Genomic DNA, 13,644 nt, shown 5'->3' on the forward strand with positions numbered 1-13,644 from the left:
GAGACTTATTGGGCTCTATTTTGACGGTCCATGCGCAGAGCGCAAAACGCAGGGCGCAAACACTTTCAGGGCATGTTAGAACGCATTTTTGCTAATTTACGGACGGGGAAATCCGCTTTGCGCCGTGGCGCATGGGCTAAAAGGGTTGAGTTTATTTTGTTAATGAGTTATAGATGTGTTTTGAGAATAAACCAATTAGAGCCTCATCTCCCATTACCTTTAAGAGCCAGCTGCGTCGCACCATAAGCACATTCGCTATTAACAGGACGTAAAGTAAGTCTAAGTGGAAAAAATGAGCATTTCACAAGCAAACAGTTCACAGTTTTCTTAACCGAAAGCTGTTCAACAGAGCATCTACTGCGTGAGGATGAGAGATAATGGATCTACTTTCACTTTCGCTCTTGGATAGGGAAACCTTTACGCACAGACATCAATTATTCTATAAATAATTACTTTTGTTTGTTAAGCACAAATATTTGTTTCAAAACTATTTCTAAATTCAGTTCTAATTTCCAGCAAACAAATAAATGAACAATAATAACAAAATGTGCTCAAAAACCTGAGTTATATCCAAAAACTCATGCTGTGCCTCATATGGTCTAAAACCTGACATGCAGGTGGGCAAATCTAAGCTTGTTTTTAATAAAACAAATATAAACACTATACAAAAGCAAATTGTTATGAATGAACTAAAAAAGCCTCCCGAGATAAAGAAGACATAAAAGCAGTGATTTTTCATATTTATGTAAGCTAGAAAATAATATGTTTTGTAATATTTTAATCCTTTATATTTATATTCTATATCTATTCTTATTATATCCTATATATATCCTTAATATTAAAATGTTTTCATATGTAAAGATATTTGCCTATTGCTCTCTTGTGCGTATTAAGCAGTGTGTAAGCGAGGCGCAACTCTGCGCTGGAGTTTAGACCGGGTTAGTTTTGGTCTAATGAAAAATCTATTTTAGTTTCTCAAAATAGCGACGCGCCAGCGATCCGCCTCAGAACGCCTCCCTTTTAGACCAGAACGCCTATAGGCGCACAAATGAGCGCTAATGCATTTGCTATTTAAACAGCGTAGCGCAACGCCTCAAAATGACTCTTGCGCCAAGCTGAAACTACCAAACAAGTATTGCGCCGCGCCTTGCACCACATTGCGCCGGGTGTATGATAGGGCCCATTGTGTTTATATCACTCTAATATGACTGTGGACACACTATACCTACACACAGTTCTGTCCAAACAGCTCACAAAAGAGGATTTTCATCATAAGTGCCCTTTGCATATAACATGGTCTCATATATTGTTTTGTTTTCAAAAACGATGTCAAAATTATATGACTTTTTTTTTTAGACAAACCAAATTTGTTTGCCAGAGGTGTAAGTAAAACATTTTTTATTTACCAAGAGTATATCTTTTTTTCATCCATATATGTAATTAAAAGAAAAAATGAATGGTTAAAAGAAATGTTTAACGAAAAAGGTGCACTCTAAACAAAACCATTAGCAAATATCTTTCACAGAAAACAAAATCATTCACAGAAAACACTCTTTTTTGACCACCTTCTTTCATCCTATACAAAACCCAGCAAATGAAAAAGCTTAATGGGTCGCCCTGAGAGACTGTGTATGTGTGTGTGTGTGTGTGTTCAGCTCATCCGTCTCTTTAACACTGTAATCCAGGCATCACTTCTGTTCTCTCTCCGCGGCAGTCAACGGCACGCTGGGATTGAAAGATGTGGGATTATATCTCTCTCCATAATCCTACATCTTAGCTAAAACCTCACCGGCAATAACAGCATTACTCTAATTCAGTCTATATGACAAGCGTCCTCATGCTAACATGACAGACTCCTGCAGATTATACTATAGATCCAAGAATCAATCTAACTAACCTGGAACAGGCGAAAACTCCTAATCTGGAAGAAAGGATGGGATATAGCCCACATAGCAAAATTTGTCTGGCCCAGATCAGTGAATTACGATACAAGACTGCACCAAGTCTGGCTTCCATACAGGGGACAAACATGGACCATAGCTGGGCCAAGTCTCAGCTAAGTTAATTACCCAGAACTTGGTCAGAAATGTTGGTGTCACGACTGCAGTTAAATTGATAAACACATGAAGCATTGAGTTTTAGGCATGCTAATGCCACGCTGTTTTTTTTTAAGCGACCTGATTGGTAGAATCTTTTTCATTCATTCATTCATTTTCTTGTCTGCTTAGTCCCTATACTAATCCGGGGTCGCCACAGCCGAATGAACTCGCCAACAGCGAGTTGTTACGCAGCGGATGCCCTTCCAGCCGCAACCCATCCCGGGGAAACATCCACACACACATTCACACATACACACTCATACACTACGGACAATTTAGCCTACCCAATTCACCTGTACCGCATGTCTTTGGACTGTGCGGGAAACCGGAGCACCCGGAGGAAACCCACGCGAATGCAGGGAGAACATGCAAATTCTTTTTATCCTCCACACTGTCCCCATGATGACAATCACGCATTTTTAGGCATTACATAAATTATATTTAATCCTTATCTCTAATGTAAGTGCATAGCTTTTTATGACAGTATAACGGTATTGAAACTGATACCGTTGCTATAGACCATTTCAATGTGGTCATTGGCCCATGAACATTTCCTGCTTGTTATCAAACTATTTCATAACTGTTACAAGAGGCAATACAATCATAACTTAATGTTAAAACAGCATCATAACATTATTTATCAATACAGTATGTGACTCTTTTTGAATTCTCGAAAGCTGTAGAAATTAAAAATGTAAAACAGGAAATATGTTGGGACCATTGTTTTTGTTGACAGGCCTCAAAATGGTATTTTTAGATCTCGTGGTATACCATATTACCGCCCAAGCCTAGAGCTATAGGTGAAGTAGATGAGCGAAATTGTCCGTAGTGAGTGTGTGTGTGTGTGTGTACGTGTTTTTGTGACATATCAAGACACAAATCTGTATAATGACATGGGTATGACACAGGTATTACAAAAAGGAGGTGAAATATGAGGACATTGATGACGTCATCATTTCTCAAAATGCTTAAAAATCCTACAGAATGAGTTTAATCAGAGAGTACAGCTGCACACAGTTCCTGTGATGGTTGGGTTTAGAGGTGGGGTGGGGGCAATATAATATACGGTTTGGACAGTATAAAATGAACGGAAACCTATGTAATGTCCCCACTTTTCACAAAAACAAACATGTGTGTGTGTGTGTGTGTGTGTGAGTGTGTGTGAGTGTGTGTGTGTGTGTGTGTGTGTGGGTGGGTGTTTTCCAGTACTGGGTTACAGATGGAATGGCATCTGCTGCATAAAACATATGCTGAAATAGTTGGCGGTTCATTCCACTGTGGCAACCTCTAATAAATAAGGGACTAAAGCCAAAGGAAACTGAATGAATAATACAGTGAAATGCAGTGGAAAAGGCATGCTAGATTGAGTGCGATGCATAAAAGCAATCTGATTTTTCAGTGGGACAGCGCAACATGTAAAGGTCGACATAAGCCTCTTTAGCCTGTCTTGAAAAAAAAAAAAATCATCCTTGTGTAACATCATGCTTTAATGTAACCATGATCTAAATGTGGTGGACATGAAATGAACTGTCTGCTTAAACGAGAGAATGTTTCGCATTTTGGATTAACATGGCATGAAGGGGACTAGCAATAATATTACAGCACATGTAATCACAAAGACTGCTCAGCTTTGTTCTGCGTGCAGCAGGCAGATTTTATTGCACATTAGACACTTTTTTTTGTTCTATATTTTTTTATTGACTGAATCCCATTTCAACATTCAAAGTGTGCATATCAGGGGTCCGTTCTTCGTACCTCGCTTAAATGATCTAAGATGTTTTGGCAGATCCTGGATCTTTTAATCTTGATAACTGATCTCTGGCTAATTTGGTTCTTCAAACAAGTTCGCGAATCAGATTAGAATGTCTGGATAAATGTGACCAAGCGTGTGTTATGAAGGACATATCTATCGATCCTCGAAATCATGATCAGCAATGCAACGATTGGCTGACGGCACAGCAGCCTAATGACATCATCTGATTAATATTCAATTATCCATGTGAGCAAAATTACATCAAATTAGTAGTAAACGGTTTGTTAAATATGACATGCAATAACATTACACATTTGTTAAGAGCGGCAGGCTTTACACTTTCATGTATTCATCATGTATTTCAATCAGTGTATTTAGTTCTACATTTAGAGAAGATTTTCCTTATTATAGTAGCTGTTTTTTTAATCGGTGTAAAGAATAACTGGTTGTTTGCAAAAGCATTTTGATATCGGTAAGGGCGTCTGCAACTTTTGTGAAGCATCAAATCACCGGCATATTAACTATCAAAACATGTTCATGACTGCATAAATGTATTATTGCTTTTTTAAAAAGTCACATATTGTGCATTTCTATTATACACAATTTGTACTAAAGTGATCTAACAAGTTCATATCAATTTCTCTTTGCACCGCCAGGTGGCAGTCTTTGTACTTTCATTTCGAGGGTGCAGATTGCATAAGTTTTATTAATATGTATAACTTTATTTATTTTATTAATGACTATAACTTTATATATATATATATATATATATATATATATATATATATATATATATATATAGTTTAAAAATATTTACCATTTTCCCAAGTGTAACAACTACTGTAAGAAAATATCAGAATTCGGAACATACTTTATTATCTTTTCTTGAACTGAGCCGATCTAATCCTGTTTATATGAATTGAACCTGCTCCCGATCAGGTTTGACCTAGCAGAACTGTTGCTATGACAACTCTCGGATCAGCTTTGAAGAACGAAACGATCCTGGATCGTGTCAAATCGTCAATATCCAAATCCAGCTAACTGAGTAATCCACGTACGAAGAACGGACCCCAGGAGTGTCCAAACTTTTTAATATGAAGGGCCAAAAACGAAACTCTACTAATGCGCTTTGGGTCGAAGGTATATATAGCAGCTGTATTACATTAACGTTCCCATGAGTTAATAAATAGTAATTAATTTCCTAATATTTACAAATAACTACAAAGCATTGCTTTAAACTCACTATAAATAACCAGATGTTATCTCAATATCTTCGTCTTGGAGAAACCCTTCACCCAACCCTACTTTCCCTCCTTTCAAATGGCGGACACGGTGGCCAGTGATAAGCGCTGTTGCCTCACAGCAAGAATGCCCCTGGTTTAATTCCCTTCCAAACCAGGCGACATTTCTGTGCGTGTTTTGCTCGTTCTCCCTGTGCTCGCGTGGGTTTTCCCCGGGTCCTCCGGTTTCCTCCCACAGTTCAAAAACAAGCACCCTAAACAATTAATCCAAAATATTTTAGCCAAGCTTTGAGTACACCTTTTCAGCATCCATATCTGACACTTAGCTACAATAGGCAGGTCATCGAGATCTACCCGAGCTCAAACTCCCCTCTCACCCTGCAATGGGAGGGAGCCCAGGGCTCGAGGATCTTATAGGTTCAGGGCTCTCTCCCGGGACAGCACTCCAAACAAGCTTTATTATCAATCATCAGCTAAGTGTGAACTCTTGAAATTAAATGTAACTGAAATGATTGGATTTGCCTATATTTGACCCACCGTTGAGTCACAACAACCCAGCTTTTGTAAGAGTCTGAAAAACTGAGGTTAAGTTACAAAAACAAAACATTACCTACACTCTCAGAAATAAAGGAACACTGGGGTGGTACCTTTTCAACAGGTACACATCCGTACTTAAAGAGTACCTCAAAAGTATATATTAGTGCCAACATTTTATAAGAGGAACACTTTTGTACTTTTTAGGTACTAATATGCACCCTTGAGGTATTAATATGGACCTTTTAGGTTCAAATTTGTACCTTCTGAAAAGGTACCACCCCAGTGACAGCTCTCATACCTTTCTTTCTTAGAGTGTATAATAAAAAAATGCAGCCATAGCATGCTGAAACAACGTTTGGAGAAAATCTGTTGTCATTTCTGTAGTGAGAACAGGGGCGGACTGGCCATCTGGTAATTCTGGCAAATGCCAGAGAGGCTGGACCATTTTTTAAATGTGGGCCGGTATAACTATTTTTTTTATATGTATTGTTTTTACATGCAGGCAGCTGTTATCTCTAGCAAGATGTGAATATTATGATGATGATGATGATGATGATGATGATGATAGTAATAATAATAATAAATGTTAAGCACTCGCCCAATCAGTGATGGCCGGCTGGTTTCGAGATGGGCCAACCCAATCAGAGGTTACATGGACTTAATCAAAATCTGGCAAGAATGTCAAACAAAAAGTAAGTGCAACCCAAGCTAATTGTCATAGGTGGACCGTAAAAAAGGAAAGGCGGTGCCGAAAAGCTCAGAGAAGGCAAAAAATTGCTCTAAAGTCAGACGCTGACAATTGCATAAAATTAACCGAAATAGTCTCGAAAGGGTGCAGCGCAATGGGTAGCGCTGCCACCTCACAGCAAGAAGGTCAATGGTTCAAGCCTCGGCTGGGTCAGTTGGTGTTTCTGTGTGGAGTTTGCATGTTCGTGTGGGTTTCCCTCACAAGTCCTAACACATGTGCTATAGGTGAATTTGGTAGGCCTAATCGTCCGTAGTGCATGTATGAAAATGTGTGTGTATAGGGGTTTCCCAGTGATGGGTTGCAGCTTGGAGGGCATCAGCTGCATAAAACATATGCTGGATAAGTTAGCGGTTCATTCCACTGTGGCTACCCCAGATTAGTAAAGGGACTAAGCCGAATAGAAAATGAAGGAATGAAATGATTGCACGTTTAAATTTGTTATAAACAGGTTGTTTTTGTTCCAGTCACATGCATTAAATGTTTAAATATCTCTTACATATAGTACTGCTTATATTATTTCACCATCTGTACACCAACACAAGTAGTAGTTGTGCGTGTCCGTGGATGGGGCTGTGTCGGTGTGGTAATGTAGGCTGGTGTGGCTACACTGCCAGGGCTGATTTTTAGTCCCAGTCCATCCCTGAGTGAGTGTGCACAATATCCCTTCACAATCTTCAAGGGACAGGCAGATTTTCTTAGAAAGCATTTCTTTGGCCTAGAAATAAATCCTGACTCATAATATTCTCTGACTTCATGACCGGTGATCTGTTCCCCAGTGAACAAGATGACATGTAATTTATGGCGGCTTTAAACTTTGCCATCAGGGCCATGCAGTGTATCTTAATCTTTTGTTGTCTTGGGATTACTCTTCTTTCAGGCCAAGATGAACGGAATGAATTTTTATCTGGAGCGAATAGTTGTGATTACTTGCTGATCCCCTGTTCAGATTAAATGGCAGCTTCATGTGGAGCAATGTGTCAACCTGGACAACAAAAACTGAAGACGTGAAGATATTTTAGCACAAAAACACAATGTAAAAGTAGTTGGCTTTACTTTAAAAAAAGTTTACTTTACTTAAAAAAGTCAGCCAATGTTACTTTTAAGGCAATTAGTTGACTAACGGAGAACATGCAAACTCCACACAGAAACGCCAACTGACCGAGACTCGAACCAGTGCCGTGCTACCCACTGAGCCACTGTGCTGCATTATTATATTGGGTCACACTTTATTATAATGTACAATTATTATTAACGCTATTAACAAACTTTTAACAAATCAAGAGTTTTAACTTAATAAACTACTAATTAGATGCTTATAAACAGTTAGTAAGGTAGTAGTTGGGTTTAGGAATTGGGTAGGATTAGGCATGCAGAATAAGATCATAGTTTATAAATGCTAATAAACAGTTTGTATCCTAATAAACAGCAGGTCATAACCCGGTAGTTATTAGTGGAAATTAGGTGGCATGATTACTTTATAACAGGGGTTTTCAAAGTGTGAGACGCGCCTGGGGGGCGCCAGAGCATGTCAGGGGAGGCGCAGGAAAAAATATTATATAATAAAAATATAATTATTAAGTTTAATTATTATATGTATTTTTTTATAATTTTAAAACGTTTTATTTAAACAAAGCTAAAAAAAATAATACGTCAAAAATAAGAAAACCTTTTTTACCCAGAAGGCCATAGCTGTGAATTCGCTTCTGTTTGGCAAGCCCGCCAATACAGGTATATGCCTGCTAATACAATGGATCGGTTTCTGAGACCCCCCGGTTCAAAGCCTTCAAGTTCAGGGCTTAAACCCAAAAGACGACGATATGATGATCAGTATTTGAGTTTAGGATTTCTGTGGACAGGACCAGCTGATGAACCACGACATTTATGTGTGGTTTGTCAAGATATTTTGGCTAATGACAGCATGAGACCCGCTAAACTTCGGTGACACCTTGAAACCAAGCATGATGAGGTAGCAGGAAAACCTCCAGAATTTTGTGTGTGTGTGTGTGTGTGTGTGTGTGTGTGTGCGCGCGCGCGCGTGTGTGTGTGCGCGTGCGTGTTTGGGAGGAGGGGGGCGCCAATGGATAAGTTGTGTCAAAAGGGAGGCCCACTGTCTTAGACTTTGAAAAACCCTGCTTTATAATGTAGGAATGGGTTTTAACCACAGCGGTTCGAACTGTAGTTCTGCCAAGTGACTAAAAAGTTATCAGCATTATAGTAAAATACTGTACATTTCTAGTCAAACCATTCGTCTTATACCAAAAATGGAAATAAGGGCAGTATTAATAGCCATAAATGTGGGAGAGCGTTGATATTATGTGATTGTATTGTATTGCAATATGGAAAAATTAAATGTCGATGTTAAATCAAAAGTAATTCACAAATACTTAAAAATGAGATGATTTAATTACAATAACTTGCTATGGTTACAACTGAATTAATTACAAAATAACTGTATAAAATGATAAAATATGAAATGATAAAACGTGATATAAACTGTACCCAGCTTAAATGTAAAATTAAAGTTACCAGAGGTAGAAGGAGAGACAAAGGAGGAGGGAGAGAGTGAAAGAGACAAAGAGAGCAGGCCCAGGAGTTAGCCTGATTGCAATAGAGCCAGAGAAGATAGACTCCAGAGGAGGAGAGGAGTAGAGCAGGAAAGCCCAGAAACAGAAAAGAGCCCAGGAAAAAAAGACAGAGCAGAGTTTTACACCTATCTTTCTTGACAATGTGACCAAGGCCCAAATGCTGAGACATTCAAACTGACCAATCAGCATTTGACCACATTGTAAAACGCCCAAAGTCCACACACCAGGCTCTGATCTCATCAGTATCTGCCTTTGGAGTCAGTATGGACCTTCTTGAGTTAAAAAGACATGTTTTGTCATATAAACAAATGTATATGATAATGTAGCCTCTTACAATAACGTTACAAAGAAAGTATATTTGTTTAAATCAATAGTTTACCAAAATTCTGTCATCGTTTTCTCATTCTCCACTTGTTTGACTTTCTTTCTCCTGTTGAACACAAAGGAAGATATTCTGAAAAATGATGGCGAAAAATGAAGCCATTGACTATTACTTTATTATTATTTTACTATTAGTATTGACTATTAGTTTGACTGATTAATTTTTTTGTTCCTACTTTGAATGGCACTGGCCATTTTATTTACAGCATTGTTCAGAATATCTTCCTTTGTGTTCAACAGGAGAAAGCAATTCAAGTTTAGATCCACGTGATTGTATGTAAACGGTGAGGAAATTTTAATTTTTGGGTGAACACTAAACACACACCACACAGACTTTTCCATACCCCTCACTGCACACCATCAATATGTAGCATGCACTGCACTTTAACCAATCCATACTTAAAACAATACTGCCTACTAATAATACCTACATAATACCCTAATACCTACAACTATGTGTACACCTATTCATTGTACATATCGCTGTCAATTTTACATTGTCCTGTTTTTTTTTTTTTTTTTAAGGAGTATGCTGTTGTATTTTGCACTGTCGTTGTATTTGCACTGTCTGTATTTTGCACTGTCATTGTATTTGCACTCTGTATTTTGTACAGTCTGGAGCCAGAACCTTGTGTTCTTGTGTTTTTTTTTTCTTTTCTTTTTTTCTTTTCTTTACTTTTTTAACTGTATTTTTTATATGAAAGTGTATTTAATGTTTATGTTGTCCTTCTATTTTAGGTGTGAATTTTTAACATTCTGTAAGGGGTCTACGGATGAAAAATAGCCATTCTTGGCTAATTCTGGCACATTTTACAGTAATGTTTATTAATGTGCATTGACCCTGTCAACAAATAAACTAAACTAAACCTTTTTACTCATCATAGCACATGTGCTGCTGCTGATGTGACATTAAAAGTGATTTGATTTGATCTATCCCTTCAACATTGCTCAGCTATTACACTGTAGAAAAATCTAAGTTGATAAATTGTTAACTTAAAACTGTGAGTTACTGTAGGTGGACACATATTTGAGCTCAGTGTGAAGTTTACTTATAAAAACCACTTAACTGCATGTTTAGGACTGTTTGCTCAAGGAAAGTAGAGAATTCAGTTGAGGAGACTTTTTGATTTCTTCATTAGAGGGTTTACTTCCTGAAAGCTTTTTTTCTACGTGTAAGAAAATCAAGGACAGATAACTAGACAGAAAAGGACATTTTGTGATATTTAAAAACACACTCACCCTGTAGATGTGAGAGTGGGACGCAGACATCACCTCAAAACAAATCTGGACGTTTAGTTTTCTCAGAATCTCCTGCTGACCTCTAGTGTTGAAAATGTGATGTGCTTTCTGCATCCGTCCTGTGATGGATATAATCAATTATCATTTTATTTAATATGTAATGATATAATATTAATTATTCGATTATTTGACAATTTCTGTAAATAAATAAATATTAATTTTAAATTTTAAAACCCATAGACTGCTCCAAGTCGTTATATGGCATCTACTGAAAAAAACCTTTTGAAATAAATCTTAAATTATAATCTTATTTAAGCCTACAATTAAAATGACTCTCGCAAATGTGACCAATACCAATTTTAAGACTCCTAGTCTATGATGACTTATGTTTGACTTATATATTTGTTTGTATGTATGTAAAGTATACACTATACAAGTGTTTCTTAACATACTTAAAAATCATACACAGTATCTATCTATCTATCTATCTATCTATCTATCTATCTATCTATCTATCTATCTATCTATCTATCTATCTATCTATCTATCTATCTATCTATCTATCCACACACACACACACACACACACACACATATATATATATATATATATATATATATATATATATATATATATATATATATATATATATATATATATATACATATATACAGTTAAAGTCAGAAGAATAAGCCATTATTATAATTTTAGAATAAAGTGGCGCAGTAGGTATAGAATATAGTGTAGTATAGTATATAGTATAATAATATAGTAGTATAGAATATAGTGGCGCAGTAGGTAGAGCTGTCGCCTCACAGCAAGAAGGTCGCTGGTTTGAACCTCGGCTCAGTTGCCGTTTCTGTGTGGAGTTTGCATGTTCTCCCTGCCTTCCGTGGGGTTCCTCCAGGTGCTCCGGTTTCCCCCGGTACAGGTAAATTGGGTAGGCTAAATTGTCCGTAGTGTATGAGTGTGTGTGTGTGAATGTGTGTGTGTATGTTTCCCAGAGATGGGTTGCGGCTGGAAGGGCATCCGCTGCGTAAAAACTTGCTGGATAAGTTGGCGGTTCATTCTGCTGTGGCGACCCCAGATTAATAAAGGGACTAAGCCGACAAGAAAATGAATGAATGAATGACTAGATATTTTTCAAAACACTTCTATACAGCTTAAAGTGACATTTAAAGGCTTAACTAGGTTAATTAGTTTAACTAGGCAGGTTAGGGTAATTAGGCAAGTTATTGTATAATGATGGTTTGTTCTGTAGACTATCGAAGAAAAAAAAAGCTTAAAGGGGCTAATAATTCTGATCCTATTTTTTTTTATTATAAACTTCTTTTATTCTAGCTGAAATAAAACAAATAAGACTTTCTCCAGAAGAAAAAATATTATCAGACATACTGTGAAAATGTCATTGCTCTGTTAAACATCATTTTAGAAAATATTTACAAAAGAAAAAAAAATTCAAAGAAGAGCTAATAATTCTGACTTCAACTATATATATGATTACACCACCACATCATTACACAACGAATGGATCCATTCATACTTTCATGTTGTTGACGCCAAATTCCGAGCTTACCATCTGAATGTGACAGCAGAAACCGAGACTCGTCAGACCAGGCAACGTTTTTTTCAATCTTCTATTGTCCAATTTTGGTGAGCCTGTGTGAATTGTAGCCTCAGTTTCCTGTTCTTAGCTGACAGGAGTGGCACCCGGTGTGGTCTTCTGCTGCTGTAGCCCATCCGCCTCAAGGTTAAATGTGTTATGTGTTCAGAGATGCTCTTCTGCAGGCCTGGGTTGTAACGAGTGGTTATTTGAGTTACTGTTACCTTTCTATCAGCTGGAACCAGTCTGGCCATTCTCCTCTGACCTCTGACATTAACAAGGCATTTGCGCCCACAGAACTTTATTTTGAGCGTGAAAATTCCAGTAGATCAGCACTTTCTGAAATACTCAGGCCAGCTCATCTGGCACCAACAACCATGCCATGTTCAAAGTCACTTAAATCACCTTTCTTCCCCATTCCGATGCTCGGAATCTGCTCAGCTGCAGCAGATCGTCTTGACCATGTCTACATGCCTAAATGCATTGAGTTGCTGCCATGTGACTGGCTAGTTAGAAATTTGCGTTAACGAGTAGTTGGACAGGTGTACCTAATAAAGTGGCCGGTGAGTATGTATGCATGTATGTATGTTTGTGTGTGTGTGTGTGTGTGTGTGTGTGTGTGTGTGTGTGTGTGTGTGTGTGTGTATATATAAATACTAGTATATAATATCAAATACTAGTGTTTTTGAACCATAGTAGTGTATTGTACCGTATATACAACACAACCCTTTATTAATGAACTATAGTGAACAAAAAAAATACTATATTATACTTTAATTTTTACTACAGTAAACTGTGGTATATTGTAATGTGGTATGCCCTATATTTGTTTGAAACTACATTCAGAAAATATGTTTATTTTACTATAGTTATCATTTTACCAAAGCAATATAATTACCACAAGAGATCAAATCAAGTATTTTACCATAGTATGGTTCAAAAACACAGTTGTACTTACAATAACAGATATACTATACTATACTATACTATACTATACTATACTATACTATACTATTTCTTCATATACCACGGCGAATGAAGCTCTGCACAAGACTTTTGGCCAGCGGAGAAATTAAAATGGTCGTGCCCAACTGAGTCTGGTTCTCTCAAGGTTTTTTTTCTTCACTCCCATCAGGTGAAGTTTTTTTTCCCTCTCCGCTGTCGCCACTGCCTCGCATGGTTCAGGATTGGTAGAGCTACGCATCGATGAATTGGCTCTTCAGTGTTTGAACTCTCAGTAATGATTAAATCACACTGAACTGAGCTAAACTGAACTGAACTGAACTTAAACACTAAAACCTGAACCACACTATTCCAGTTACTATGACCATTTATGTGAAGCTGCTTTGACACAATCTACATTGTAAAAGCGCTATACAAATAAAGCATAATTGAATTGAATTGAATATAGGTTCAAGGCTCTGTTAATTTACTTGTAATAAATGTCAAGATACGCTC

At 37.4% G+C, this 13,644-nt stretch overlaps 1 protein-coding gene across 3 annotated transcripts in view; it reads right to left on the reverse strand.

Annotated features, from left to right (window-relative positions):
- opn4xb (opsin 4xb) overlaps positions 1-10,702 on the reverse strand; it is a 58,832-nt gene extending 48,130 nt beyond the window's left edge. The window contains exons 1-2 of one of the 3 annotated variants that reach the window (XM_087252371.1): positions 10,584-10,657; positions 10,412-10,502 (exon numbers count right to left, since the gene is read on the reverse strand). The gene's annotated coding sequence lies outside the window, so the exon portion shown is untranslated. Of the gene's footprint in view, positions 1-10,411; positions 10,503-10,583 lie in introns of all 3 variants that reach the window. The other 2 variants (XM_087252372.1, XM_087252370.1) reach the window with 2 other exon arrangements.
- Between the last annotated feature and the right edge of the window lie 2,942 nt (positions 10,703-13,644).

The sequence above is a fragment of the Danio rerio genome, chromosome 5 (assembly GCF_052040795.2).
Source record: "Danio rerio strain M-AB ecotype USA chromosome 5, GRCz13ab, whole genome shotgun sequence".
Taxonomy (NCBI): domain Eukaryota; kingdom Metazoa; phylum Chordata; class Actinopteri; order Cypriniformes; family Danionidae; genus Danio; species Danio rerio.